This window comes from Mauremys reevesii, linkage group 3, assembly GCF_016161935.1.
Source record: "Mauremys reevesii isolate NIE-2019 linkage group 3, ASM1616193v1, whole genome shotgun sequence".
Taxonomy (NCBI): domain Eukaryota; kingdom Metazoa; phylum Chordata; order Testudines; family Geoemydidae; genus Mauremys; species Mauremys reevesii.
The window spans coordinates 136,568,752-136,584,538 of record NC_052625.1 but is presented as its reverse complement, the minus strand read 5'-3'; the positions used below and the strand labels follow the sequence as shown (position 1 = coordinate 136,584,538).

The 15,787-nt window shown below is 39.6% G+C and overlaps 1 long non-coding RNA gene across 3 annotated transcripts in view; it reads left to right on the top strand.

The window, feature by feature from the left end:
* LOC120400202 overlaps positions 1 to 15,787 on the top strand; it is a 300,141-nt gene that overhangs the window by 144,681 nt on the left and 139,673 nt on the right. For all 3 annotated transcript variants that reach the window (XR_005595595.1, XR_005595594.1, XR_005595596.1), the window contains one exon: positions 13,666 to 13,737. This is a non-coding gene — a long non-coding RNA (uncharacterized LOC120400202). The remainder of the gene's footprint in view (positions 1 to 13,665; positions 13,738 to 15,787) is intronic.

Genomic DNA, 15,787 nt, shown 5'->3' with positions numbered 1-15,787 from the left:
TCTTTTTTTTTCCAACCGAAAGGTTTCATTGCGTTTGGCTATGTACAAATCAAATAAGACAGAGCAAATGAGAGGAAAAATAAAATACACCAAGATTTCTGCTTCTAAGTTCCAGTGGAGTATCAGTATAATGTCTGGTACCTGGCCCTTATGGAAAAGTTTTATGGAACTTAATAGAAAATTATAACTATCCGGTAGAATTTAAGGAATTCTGTAGGAAGGACAGAATTCTCTATTAAGAGGGTTTAAAAAGTCTGTAGAAACTATATCATTCTCCAGAAGGGTACTTTGAAGATGAAATTGTAGGATTTTATCAGCTGTGCCAAGTGTGTTTGACTAATATAGTCAAGCGGTTGAATAATGTGTGTGCAGGATATTTTAGGACATCTTAAAGGTCCTTAAAGGACACCTTAAAGGCATAAGTATTAGATAATCCTGCCTTAACCACTGAATCTTTAATTACAATCCATTTCAGCCATAGTAGTGGGCAAGTGGACTCCTTATGCTGATGGTTGTTTTGTCATTTTTGTTTCATGTTTGGCGTTTGGGACTGAAGAAGCTGGAGAAGTATTGAGAGCTACCTACTTGAGAGCTTAAACATCTGAAGTTTTTGTACTGAAGTGAAGAATTTATAAGAAAAGTTAACAATATAAATAGGATATGGATATGAGAATTTTGTTTTTAAATATCTGGTGCACAAACTACTACTGTGCACCGAGATATTCACTCTAACGGTTGATTCCAGAATATTTTTTCAGTCACTATTCCCAGGGGATCAAACCATGAAAAACATTTTTCATTTTCCCACAGCTCAGTTCCTTGATTTCCTAATGTTAAGTTATTTGGAGGCATCTGCTGGAGGGAAATCCTCTTGTCTGTTATATGTGAACTGTAGTGTGCATCGGGGTCTAGACATCAAAATGGCATTTCCACTTGGATATGGCACCCGATAGCAGCATGAAATGTTGGACAAGAATTGGATACTTCATACTTTTCATTTAATGAACTGTTTCTTTATTACTCTGCAAAGCTTGTATAATACATATTTATGGTTTAAAAAGTGTCCTGCATCCCACTTCATGGGAAGGGGACCTCATTTAGATTAACATGTGACTTCAACAGCAGGTGGTAGAATTAACCAACTGCTTCAATTACTGCTTTTGCACATGACTTTCATGTGTTGCTAAGATTATCAGAGGAACCTGATTACATCCCCTTAGATGCTATTGTTGGCACAATGATTAAGCTGTGTGGGGTTTTTTTTGTTGTTGTTGGGGTATTTTTAGATTAGAAACCTAAAGATCTTTTTGGCATGAAGCAAAAGCACTGTGTATAGAGATCAGTAAGATAGTGAGTATCATTGCTTTGTAGCTTATCTCCACATATACAGCTCCCTGGTGGATCCCTATGATAAACATTATTGGAACAATTAGCTGCTGCTGACATAGAATCCAGACACAATGGCAATGGCCAGCAGCACAGAGCCAAAAATTATAGAGCCAAGAACCATAAAAAAGCAACACCAAGCTACTCTCCCCATTCAATTGCTGTCATAAAACCCTCCCAGTGCTATGTTTGCATAGCTGGCTTCACCGATATGGCATCAAAACACAAAAGAAGAAGCAGCAGCACTTGTCTTTGTTTAGCTGAAATTACAAGTCATTGAATTAGTATGTCATCTTTATTGGGCTGTCATGCAGCAGAGGTGAGAAGGCTCTCTGTAATGGATGGAAGAGTTTGATGGTCTAAAAGACAGGCTCACAGATGGCTGTTGATATAAAACAGTTTGCCCTTTTTAAAAAAAGAGAAGGTGGGGAGGCTGAATAGATCTCTACTGATTTGAGTAGCTGTAACTAACAATATATATGTAAGGTTGATCTTAGAGTCTGGAACTGGAGGGTGAACCAAGAGTTTGTCTAAATTACAACTCGGAAGTGCATGCTAAGCCATTTTAAAATTTAAATATTAGTGAGGCAGCATAATCCGAAAGATGAAGCAGTAAAGGTCTTGCTCTGAAAGCTGTTACCACTATCCTTGCATGGACCGAGTTACCCTTGTGATGTTCTGCAGCACTAGCAGAATTCTTGTAAGGATAATCAATGGAGCTGGAAACCAAAAATCAGGAAAACTAAGAGGAAAATAGTTGTTATATTTTTCAGAAGCTGTCCAGTACTCTCTCCCCTTACCCTCTTTAAATGGGGGAATAAACAAACAAACTGCTGACCAAAATTTGCTTCTAGGGCCTGAGATAAAATACTGCACCATGCATAAAACATCGGTTTTAAATGAAACACAACAAGACAACCACTGAGTGAGCGTGGTTTGTCAGGCAATGTTCTCACATTTATGATTCTGCTGTATTTATAAAAACATTTGGGGTTGAAATGTATACCAAATTGCTAAAACCCTTTTAATCTCTGTTGTCCTTGAGTTCTAGCTTTGCACAAGGATACTTTTAATTTGTTTAAGGTTCACTTTTGTAAGGTGCTGAGCACCTTCAATAATCATTGAGTAGGTGGCATTCAGCACCTTGCCAAAGCGGTTCAACAATTCCAAGTATCAAGCTTCCCAATTCCCTTAAGATTCGAAGCACAAACCTTCCTGTGAATTAAGAATCAAACAAGTAACATTCTAAGAACACGATGACTCAAATATTTGTTTATATTTTTCTGAAGTTTCGGACAGTCACTACGGGGCTCTTCTGTGGTCAGCATTATTTCACAATAATTTTCTGGAAATAGTCAGCACAATCATTTGTTTCTTTTTGTTTTGTTTTATGTTTTCCTCCCCTCTATGCTGTAAATCGGACCTGATCAAAGAGAATGCACAGTTGGTTATCTTTGTTTTGTTTTGTTTTTCCCTTCCTATATTGTCCCTAGCCTTGACAAACATTGATTTTTTTCTAAATAACATCAGAATAACCTTAATTTTATCTATATAAATAAATCAATTTTTTAAAAATCCCAATAGTAGAAGAAAGAAGAGATGGTATTAAGAACTAGAGGCCCTGTCATTCCCTACCTAGAGCTGTTACATTCCTATCACATAGGGAACTGGATGCTCCCACATGCTGAATTTCCACCTGATTCATGGAAGTGGCATCATTATTTCCTCCCCACAAGTGTGCTGACAAGTTATTTAGCTCCCACCAAATCAGCATAACCCTTGAGGGTCTGTGGAAGCCTAGGTCATAGTGGATGAGGTGCTCTATCTCAGTAGCATTCCCAGCTGCTTCCCACGTGCAGTTGTGTTTCACAGAGGATGAGAATGCTCATTAAAATTACTCAATTTCTCCTGCCAGACTGGGACTGGAGGGGGTACTAGGCTGTAATACCCCCCATGTACCTCCCATGATGGGGGAGATAAAATGTGTTTGTCTTCACATGGAGGGGAAAAAATTGATGTCCTAAGTAGTGCATGGGATCAGGTCTAGGAGGTGAATATAGCTGAACAATTTGGTAATAGTGAGCATAATGTAATTAAATTTAAAACTTCCTTGTAAAGGGGGAAAATGCCAGAGAAGCCCACAACAGTAGCATTTAACTTCAAAAAGGAAAACTACGCAAAATGCTGGTTAAACAGAAATTACAAAGAACAGTCACAAGAGTGAAATGCCTGCAAGCTGTATGGAAACTATTTTTAAAAAAATAAAGGCTCAAGCTAAATGTATACTCCCATTTTTTTTAAAGTAAGAGGACCAAAAAAACCAAAACAACAAAAACAAAACAAAACAAAAAACCCAGGTCTAAACAGCAGAGTAAAGAGGTGGATAGAGGCAAAAAGAACTATTTTTTAATTTGGAAGTCAAATCCTCATGAGGAAAATAGAAGGGATATAAACTCTGGCAAGTCAAATGTAAAAGTATAATTAACCAGGCCAAAAAAGAATTTGAAGAGGTACTAGCAAAAGATACACATTCTCACAGCAAAAACACACACACACACACACACACACACACACACACACACACACACACACACACCCAACAAATTAAGTACATCAGAAGCAAGACACCTGTTAAACAATCACTAGACAATCAAGGTGCTAAAGGAGCACTCAAAAACAAAGATGTTGTGAAGAAACTAAATGAATTTTTTGGCATCGGTCTTCACTACAGAGGATGTGAGGGAGATTCCCACATCTGAGCCATTCTTTTTAGGTGACAAATCCGAGGAACTGTCCGAGATTGAGGTGTCAGTAGAGGAGTTTTTAGAACAAATTGATAAACTAAACAGTAATAAGTCACCAAGACCAGATAGTATTCATCCAAGTGTTTTGAAGGAGCTCAAATATGAAATTGCAGAACTACTAGGTATGTAACCTGTCACTTAAATCAGATGTACCAGATGAATGAAGGATAGTTAAAGTAATGCTAATTGTTAAAAAATGCTCCAGAGGCAATCCTGGCAGTTAGGCTTACTGTCCTGTAATTACAGTACTAGACCAACTGGTTGAAACTATAATAAAGAACATAATTATCAGACACCTAGGTGAATGTGATGTATTGGGGAAGAATCAATATGGCTGTTCGAAAAGGAAATCATGCCTCACCAATCTTATGCAATCTGCTTGCATCCGAAGAAGTGGGTATTCACCCACGAAAGCTCATGCTGCAAAACATCTGTTAGTCTATAAGGTGCCACAGGATTCTTTGCTGCTTCAATCTATTAGAATTCTTTGAAGGGGCTGACACAAGTGGACAAAGGTGATTGAGTTGATAAAGTGTACTTGGACTTTCAGAAAGCCTTTGACAAGGTCCCTCACCAAAGGCTCTTAAGCAAAGTAAGCAGTCATGGAATAAGAGGGAAGGTCCTCTGATGGATCATCAACTGATTGTTCCCTCTCTTTTAAAGTGAAGGCATAAATGTTCAGTTTTCACAACAGAGAGAGGTAAATAGCAGAGTCCTCCCAGGTCTGTCCTGGCACCTGTGCTGTTTGCGATATTTATAAATGATCTGGAAAAGAAGGTGAACAGTGAGGTGGAAAAATTTGCAGACAAAACAAAGTTATTCAGGATAGAGAAGTCTGAAGCTGACTGGGAAGGGTTACAAAAGAATCTCTCAATAATGGGTGACTGGGTAACAAAATGGCAGATGAAATTCAGTGTTGATAAATGCAAAGTAATGCACATTGGAAAACATAATACAAACTAAATACAAAATGATAGGGTCCAAGTTAGCTGTTACCACTCAAGAATGAGAACTTGGAATCACTGTGGTTAGTTCTCTGAAAATATCTGCAAGATGGAAAAGCAGTGGGGGAAAAAAAGGCTAACAGAATATTAAGAACTATTAGGAAAGGGATAGATAAGATAGAAAATATCATAATGCCACTATATAAATAAATGGTACACACCCAGCTTGAATACTGAGCATAGATGTGGTAGTATCATCTCAAAAAGATATATTAATATTTAAAAAGGTACAGAGAAGGGCAACAAAAATGATTAGTGGTATGGAACAGCTTGCCTTTGAGGAGAGATTAAAAAGATGGGGACAGCTTACAAAAGAGATGACTGGAGGAATAAGATAAAGGTTTATAAAATCATGAATGGTATGAAGAAAGTGAATAGGGAAGTGTTATTTACTCCTTCACATAATTTCATTGGGTGAACACGTATTCTTATGTTAATGGGCAGCAGGTTTAAAACAAGAAGTATTTCTTCACATAACATACAGTCAGTCTGTGGAACTCATTGCCAGGGGATGTAGTGAGGGCCAAAAGTATAACTGGCTTCAAAAAAGAACTATATACGTTTATGGAAGATAAATCCATCAGTGACTATTAGCCAAGATGGTCAGGGATGCAACCCCATGCTCTGCGTGTCCCTTAACCTCTGACTGCTGGATGCTGGGATGGATCACTCAATAATTGCCCTGTTCTCTTTATTCTGAAGCATCTGGCACTGGCCACTATCAAGAGACAGGATACTGAGCTAGATGGACCATTGGTCTGACCCAGTATAGCCATTCTTATGTTCTTATGATCAAGGTATAGCAACTCCCTAGGTGTCTCTTCTCTCTCCTCTCCACACCCCACAATTTTTAGCCTCGTATTTATTTTGTCTGGGCCCAACTTCACTTTCTTGCTGATAGTCCATTTATTAATTGCATCTCCCAGTGGTAGCTGTCACACTGAGAGCACCCCAATGCCAGTTGGTACACTGTCATACTATATATCCATATGGGGGAAACGATGGAAAACTAAGAACCAACAGATTATTAATATTCTTGTTTGATACATTACAGTAAGCCCACAAAGGACTTTATAGATATGTGCTGCAACTATGTTCTTAAAATGTATTTGATAAGCCAGGGTGTCAGCCACACCAGACCACGGAATGGGTTTCTTAAGCAAGATCTGATCACAGACAGACAGACAGCACATTTACATGAAAGGTAAACAAAGCCATCAAGAAAACAAGTGGGAAAAGATGGACTACTTTTTGATCTTTCAGATATTTTCAGAGAACTAACCACAGTGACTGCAAGTTCTCATTCTTGAGTGGTAACAGCTAATTTGGACCCCGTCTTGACCTGAGCTGGAGACTGTACCAGTGAGAAATTTTCCTGCTGCTTGAAACAGGACCAATAACCAACATTGGGAAGATATAAGAAGAGAGGAAAAGTCATTTTGGCACCCATCACAGGAAGGACTAAAGGGACCCAGAGCTCTTTAAATCACAGAAGAATGAATCCTTCAAATATGAGGGCTGACATCTCTGGGAACTGAATATAGGTGAGAAACCTGCTTAGGCAGAGCTTGTAACTTGCTGAAATTAGGTTTTAGTCTTAGAAGCAAATATTCACGTTTTGTTTGTTTATTTGTAGCCATTTCTATCTTCATTCCTTGCTATCATGTACACCTATGACTTTTTAATTAACAAACCGTTGCTTTACTTTTACTATAAAGTAATTCAGTGCTTTGATAGAAGTTTTTTTTTTAACCCCAGTGTAGGTAATAAGCTGCAGGGTACTGCCTCTTTAAGGAAGCAGCAAACTTGAAAACTTCTCTTTAGTGTTCAGTGAAAGGGCTGGGGACTGCAGGTCAGACAGTTTTAGAGACATTTGGGGCTTGGGGAGAGTTGGGGTCACTCATAAAAAGCAACTGGGTGGTGGAAGCCAAGGTGTGACTTGTGTACTTGAATGCTGGCTGTTGGTGTCAGGGTTATGTGCCACAGCAACATAGCATTTAAGGCACCCAGAGTTTCACAGCAGGCAGTGACACAGCCCTGGGTTGAACCCCAAAGTGTCACAGTAGCATCTCCTCCTAATAGCATCTCTTACTTTTATATAGCAGTCAAGGGACTGTAATCATCTGGAGGGATGGGGGCAGGTAGGTGCTACAGTGGCCTCTCAAGAGTTGCTTATACAGCTATGACTGCAACAACCAGCTAGAATGCTGTTGTGGAAGTGGCACATGGTAGGTTGTAGATCTTGGGGCCACTCCTGTAGAATGCAGAATCACTTTATAATAGGTATATCAGATATGATGGAACATTTCAGTGCAAAATATGTTAAATTTCATTTTTCTAAAATAAAATGATCCTTCCAATACTCTTTCCTGTATGTGAAGTTAGTAATGTTATAAATCATCTGGACACCTACATACTTAGTAAAAAAACAGGAGTATTTGTGGCACCTTAGAGATAACACATTTATTTCAACATAAGCTTTCGTGGGCTACAGCTCACTTCTTTGGATGCGTAGAATGGAACACACAGACAGAAGATATTTATACATACAGAGAACATGAACCATAAATGAATGAACCATGTTCTCTGTACGTATAAATATCTTCTGTCTTTATGTTCCATTCTATGCATCCGAAGAAGTGAGCTGTAGCCCACGAAAGCTTATGCTGAAATAAATGTGTTAGTCTCTAAGGTGCCACAAGTACTCCTGTTCTTTTTGCGGATACAAACTAACACAGCTGCTACACTGAAACCTACATACATAGTGATATTCAGCACCAGTAACTAATGCTGTGACAAGTGAAATGTAGGTTCTCTACAAAGTCAAAATCACTGTTAATTAAGCCTCAAAAAAAACTTTTTGCAGGCATGTGGCCTGAGTTCTAATCAGTTGGGTTGGCCATTTTTTCCTGTAAAGTTTTATTTTTTTCAACATTTTATTACTATAAATGATGTCACTCACATTCTGATTTCAAGATGAAAAAAACCAAACCATAAATCCATTTTGGAGCAAGGCTACCACAAGTAACTTGTTTAAAAATACGCATTTGGATACTTTGGACTATTTCTCAAACATCTTGAAGTCTAAATCAGAAGATGAAGTTAATGAAGGAAAAGTTTTTCAGTTAAAATTTTTAATGAAATGGTATTTTACTAAATATATTAGTATCTATGTAGTTGTGCCTTGAACAGTGCAAACCAGAGTCAAAAAAGTAGCTATTATTTGTACAGATTTCTACAATATTGTGTACCAGAAGACATTAGATGCTGATAGTATAGGTCTCCATACCAAAAAAAAAAAAAAGGGGGCAGGGTGTATTGTTTTGCAGGGGGGCTACCGGAATGCTTTTTGTTGTTGTATTGTAAATATCTGCGTTAGATTTTTTTTCTATAGCACCCGTCACCATAGTATCTGAGTACTGAACAGATTAAATTAGCTCTGCATGACTATTTCCATAACCAGTTTTGTAGAGGATTCTGCTCTTCACCTTTGTCAGATTCTAGGGGGCTCTGCTTGGTGCTGGTTGTGTTCTTGAAGAAAGATTTAAAATGTCACTTATGATGGGAAAACTACAGCAAATGGGTGGCTTTGCAGACTGTCCCGTCTAGCATCGCCTAGACTTTGGCCTAGTCTGATCTCTTCTGGTTGCTTATTCTGCTTCCCGCTCCCCACCAACTGAATATCTGTCTCACCTGTTTCACCTGGGGCTTTGCTAGTTGCATTGGCCAAGAAGAGTACAACGGTGTCGGTGGATCATGGATGGAAAGGCAGTCTGTAATGTAGCTGGGTCATGATTCACTGATCTCTTTGAAGATTAGGACCAAAGCCTTGAATTAGCATTCAGGGGAACCATTTGGAGAATGCTGAGCAAAGGAGTGACTTGCTTTTGGAGGTTCAATGTGTTGCCCAGATGGTACATTGGTTGAGCACCAACACGTTTTTACAGATGGACCATACATAACTTAGTGCTATATTTGTAAACTAGTTCAAATTTAATTGCATACCTTTAGAAAATGATAGTACTTTTATTTAACTGAGAATAGATTGCAAGATAAGGTATCTAGACAAGCCTATCTTTTTTGCTGTATTAGCAATTGTGTTTCATTTCATGTCATGTTTATTAAATTGTTACTTTTTCATATAATTAATTGGCATGATAAATCAACTGTTGTTAATGAGAGAGAATCTAAATATGTCCAATTCATTCAATATGACACCTCAGGACCTCTTATTAGCTAGGCATCTTATATTTTGCTAACTCAGTCAAGGCATGACCATTCTCATTTACCACTTACCTGCCATTCACCATGCTTTTTGTTCTAGTTGTCATTTGGATTTCTTTTTTTAATTTAGACTTGCAGTCAAAGTTGTTAAACTTTATCCATATTGTAACATATTGTGAAATTCACTATAGCTTACATTATAGGCCAACTAACCAGCAGTTCTACAAGCTAGTGGACTTTCATTCTTAAATTGGCCTTGTTGGTTTGTGTCGAGTCAGCAATATTTTATTTGTATTCTGTATGTTTGTCACATGTACTGTAAATTCTATTGCTATTTGGATGAGTTCTTAATCTGCCTTCTGTAACATGTAAATAAACAAATGACATGAAAATCCAAGAGTGCGGTAGCGATCAGCCTCAGACATTTTGTACCTGAGCATAAGCGTAAAAACAAACCTCACTTTTTCTTAGAAAGAGCTATTTACTTCCGACAGTTATGGAGTAACAGATGTTAGAGACTCAGTAGGAAGCTAGGAGTATGCTGGTATGTCACTCATGTCTCTTTAACAAGCTGCTGTGAGTTTGAGAACCAGACTTTCCATATAGACTCTGCTTAGTGTCTCATAAAGAAGATGACACTAAAATAACGGGCTTCCCATCAAAACCAAATACCTATTGCTCTCAATTTATGTTGGAAAAGTTACACATTTTGAAAAAAAATGTTGTTTTGTGATTATAACCTACTAGATAGTGTGCATCAATGAAATACATTTGATACTGGTGGATTTTGCTGAGAACTATGTTGTTGTTGTTGAAATATGGCTCCTTTGCATTTCTGAATGAGAAATATATATTGATACGTAAACTGCTTAAAGTAACACTTGGAGTCTGGTCAACGAAAGTGTAAGTAGCATATGAAAGACCTTCAGTTGGGATAGCAGATAGCTTCCATGTTGGATAGCTCTAAAGAGATATTAATTTATACTTGGATACAGGAAGATTGAATACTATTCTGGACCAGGTGTATATAAAGAGTGACTGTAGCCTGGTCTACACTAGGCGTTTAAACCGGTTTTAGGAGCGTAAAACCGATTTAACGCCACAACCGTCCACAATAGGAGGCACCTTATATCGATTTTAATGGCTCTTTAAACCAGTTTCTGTACTCCTCCCTAACGAGAGGAGTAATGCTAGTATCGGTATTAACATATCGGATTAGGGTTAGTGTGGACGCTGATCGACGGCATTGGCCTCCGGGAGCTATCCCACAGTGCACCAGTGACCGCTCTGGACTGCAATCTGAACTCGGATGCAGTGGTCAGGTAGACAGGAAAAGCCCCGCGAACTTTTGAATATTTCCTGTTTGCCCAGCGTGGAGCTCCGATCAGCACGGGTGGCGATGCAGTCCAAAATCAAAATAAAAAAAGAGCTCCAGCATGGACGATGCGGACGTGATCGCTGTAAGGGCAGGCAAATCTGTTCTATCAGCGCTCCGTTACAGAAGACGAAATTCAAAATCATTTTTTAAATATCTCCAGACAGACGCCATAGCAGGGACTCAGCGCACTGCTGCGTGGCAAGCGTAACGTAAAGCCAAAGAATCAAATGGACGCTCATGGACTGGAGGACTCAAGCTATCCCACAGTTCCTGCAGTCTCTGAAAAGCATTTGCATTCTTGGCTGAGCTCCAAATGCTTCTAGGCTCAAAAACAGTGTCCGCGGTGGGTCAGGGCATAGCTAGGCAATTTACGCACCCACCCAACAACCCCAGATGTGAAAGGGAAAACAATCCTGTCTTGACTCTTTTACATGTCACCCTATCTTTACTGAATGCTGCAGATAGACGCGATGGTGCAGCACTCAACACCAACATCCTTGCTCCCCCCACGCCATGGGTGACTGATGGTACAATAAGACTGATACCCATTGTCATCATCAGCCTATTGGCACATGGGGCAGTGCAAAAGGCCTGGTAACCATGCGTACTAGCATCGGTCAGGTCGATCAAGGGCGCCTGGCCCTAATTTTTCCTGGTAGATGGTACAATATGGCTGATAACCATCATCATCATAGCAACAGGGGGCTGAGCTTCATCAGCCCCCACCCTTCATGTGTAAAGAAAAGATTCAATTGCCCCTGGACTAGCAGCAGGATGCTGGGCTCCTCTCCTCCATACTCCTTAATGTCCTATGTGGACTATCATAGCAACTGGAGGCTGCCTTCCACTCATTTCTCACTAACAAGTATTCCTGCATTCTTTATTACTTCATCACACAAGTGGGGACAATGCTATGGTAGCCCAGGAAGGCTGGGGAAGAATGGAATGAACAGGTGGGGTTGTTGCAGGAGCACCCCCTGTGAATAGCATACAGCTCATAATCTATGCAGGATCTGACACAGAGCAGCTGTGCTCTCTGGTTCTCTGATACAGTGGTTCTCTAGTACACTTGCCCATATTCTAGGCAGGACTGATTCTATTTTTAGATACCAAAAAGGAGGGATTGACTCAGGGAGTCATTCCCAATTTTGGCTTTTGCGCCCCTGGCTAAGAGCAGCCAGGGGCACTTATGACAGCAGCAAATGGAACAGTGCAAAAGGACTGGTAGCCATGCCCATCTTATTACCAATTTATGGTATGGTAGATGGTACAATATGGCTGATAACCATCGCTGCTATCATGCAAAAGCAAAGCATGCAGCTGTGTGCCACTGCTGAATCGCCTCTGTGAGCAGCATCTAGTACACATACGGTGACAGTCACAAAAGGCGAAACAGGCTCCATGATTGCCATGCTATGGCATCTTCCAGGGCAATCCAGGGAAAAAAAGGCATGAAATGCTTGTCTGCCGTTGCTTTCCCAGCGGAAGGAGTGACTGACGACATTTACCCAGAACCACCCGCGACAATGATTTTTGCCGCATCAGGCACTGGGATCTCAACCCGGAAATTCAAAGGGGGGGGGGGAGGCTGCGGGAACTATGGGATAGCTATGGAATAGCTACCCACAGTGCAATGCTCCAGAAATCGACGCTAGCCTCAGACCGTGGACGCACACCACCGATTTAATGTGTTTAGTGTGGCCGCGCACACTTGATTTTATACAATGTTTTACAAAACCGGTTTATGTAAATTCGGAATAATCCCGTAGTGTAGACGTACCCTGTGTGTTAGGAGTTGGCAAGTGCAGCAACATACAATACAAAATAGAGCAGCAGCAAATACATTGTTAAATGAAACTGGAACATGCAGTGTATATTGGGCAGAGAAAGGAGTCTGCATGCAATAACAAACATTATTGTCAAAATGTTAATACAAAGGACACTTTTATGCCTGATATGATAATGAGCAAGGTCATACTGGCCATATCAAAGTAGACAGATATCTATCCAACTTCAAGAGATAGAGCTCACTGACAGCAGGGAGCTCTGAGGCACTGCAATGTGGAGACTCAGACAAGGACTTTGACAGCCTGAGAGAGAATATAGAACTCTAGACATATAAGCACCATATTTTCTGATTTTTATTTTGGCAATTTTATTTTCAGTTGTTTTGGTCTATCTGGGCCACAAGACAGTATGAGAGATAAGTGTGTTTTTGAACAGTTTATCTTTGATTTCATTGGGCTACTTTGTTTTTCAGACATGTGTTGTTTTATTGAAGATGTTTTTGGATCTTAGACTGTTTTGGGGAATATTCACTACAGTCTGTTCTTGGGGACAAGGGGAAATGAACTTCTTATCTTGTCAGCAGGCAGAGGAGTGGGACAAAGTTATCAGGCCTGGGACACTTTATCAAAGGTGCTATAGGTATTGCCAAAAGACTGACTTAAGTCAATAATATGCAAGGAAAAAGCCTTGGGACCACAGAGAGTGACAGGATTAAGGGACTAATCAACTTCTGTCCTCACAGGGATTATCCACAATGCTAGCTTTTGGATGTTGAGGAGATTCATTGGGATGATTCTTTGGGGACCCCTGCCCCATATTTAACAGATTACATAAAAAAGGGATGTAGGAAACAATCTTTTTGCCCGCAAACCCTATAGTCCTCCATTGCAAAAGCATGGAGTCCAGGTATTTATACTGGTCTCTTAACACAGTTTCCAACATTTCCAGGGACATTTCTCAAAACAACTAATGGAGTTAGCATTGTATTGAATTTTACCCCTTGTATAGTAACACTGTATACACATTAACTGATCACAATGATTCAGTGAAGTAGATAAATTGTAGTATCCCTATTTTACAGTGGAGTAAATAATGGCCGAAAGGATTAAATGTTTTGACCTGAGCGACAGAGAGAGACTGCATCAGAAAAGGGGTAAGAACACACAAATCCAATAATCTCAGCCTCATACTTAATTCTCTTATGCCATGGAGTTGCTTCTCTTCCCCTTGTGAAACACAGTTGTTGACCGGAAAAGAAAGTCCATGAATATCCTAGTGACAAACTTTGAGAGTGAGCAATAGATTTACCTGAGTTTGTTTTCAAATAGGCCTATGTAAGGTAAAAGGCCTATGAAAGGAAAAGGATTTTCAAGAGTACTAAGCACTCACAGCTCCAGTTTAAGGGCATCATTTATTTTTTTAATGTGGTAAGAATGTTGTTTGTATTCACAATTCTTCAAAATTTCCAGGGGCCCAGAGCCAGCTTAGAGTATTATGTGTGGTATTATTTCTTTAACAAGTGGTATAGTTGGTTGGTTGTTTTTCCTGCAGTCTAAAAAAAAACTGAAAACAAAGAAAATGCTGAACTTGCAGTCCATTCCTATCCTCCCCTTTCCACTATATGTGTACAGCATGCTAGCTGGATATTAGAACCTGTGTAGTTTCTTTGTGTTCACTTCAGCATGGTGAAGGGCAGAGGAATTGACCTTAAACAGGCAAGGGGTGAAATCCTGGACCCATAGAAAAGGTAATAGGTAATAATTGGAGATATACCAATCTCCTAGAACTGGAAGGGACCTTGAAAGGTCATCTAGTCCAGCCCCCTGCCTTCACTAGCATGACCAATTTTTGCCCCAGATCCCTAAGTGGCCTCCTCAAGGATTGAACTCACAACCCTGGGTTTAGCAGGCCAATGCTCAAACCACTGAGCTATCCCTCCCTCCCCTAGTCAATGAGAAGTCAATGGGAGTTTTAAATATCTCATACTGTCAAAGCTTTTCAGCCTAAATGTGTTGCTACATCAGAGCAATTTAAAAAAAACAACGATTTTCGGTCCCAATGACGTACTGTACACCCTGAAGACTACTTTCACCTAAATTCATATCCCATGTTCCTCTTCCTGCCTCTCTCCATCCCACGGCATCTTTTATGGTTATTTGCATACAATATACAGCATTTGGTAGTATACAGAAATTTACTTGTCACTTGCACAGTGTATATTCATTCAGCAAGTTTTCTAGTTTATTTCTATTCAGCAGCAAACACTTTTATTATGGCATCATCAGGCTGTAGAGCTGTCCGTAGGGTCAAACTGTCTTGACAACCTCTTTTTTTTTTTTTTTTTATTCTTGTTGAGTCTTTCCTGACCAGAATGTTCCCAATAGATCTGGCTGTGTGATGTTGACATATGTCTTAAATGGACTGGTCTTAGTCCTCCAGATACAATTTTGTGATTTTTAAATGGGATAGTTTTTAAATAAGTTATCATGATAGGCACATCATGTTTTTGTGCATTGCTGTACTGGAAAGTGACAAATTAAGCTAAATACAAGGGCGATAGTTATTTTTGACTCCTGGCTTTTGAATTCACTTACATAATATTTTGAATAGAGCTGGTGGGGAAAAAGACGGGAAAAATTGTGAAAAATTTTCAAAAGCCTAAATTGCTGGTTTCTTAATATTTCAAAACTTAGCAAATTAAAAAGAAAATTTGAACAACTCTATAGTAATTTTTGGGAGGGGAGATTTTTTTAACTACCATTTTCATCTAAAAATGTCAGCAAATGGAAATTTGAAAAATTTCCATCACCTCTAATTCTAACTGTTGGTCAGTGGCCCATAACTAGAACCTTTCTACTTTATTTACCCCTAGTTTGTTTGTTTATAGTTTATTTATCCATATAAATGTCCAATCCCATTCTAAACCATATAGAAAAAACGGTTACTTACCTTTGTAACTGTTGTTCTTTGAGATGTGTTGCTCATATCCATTCCAGTTAGGTGTGTGCGCGCCGCGTGCACATTCGTCGGAAGACTTTTACCCTAGCAACCCCAGTGGGTCGGCTGAGCGCCCCCTGGAGTGGTGCCATAACAGCACCGCATATATACCTCAGCCGACCCACCCGACCCTCAGTTCCTTCTTGCCGGCTACTCCGACAGTGGGGAAGGAGGGTGGGTGTGGAATGGATAGGAGCAACACATCT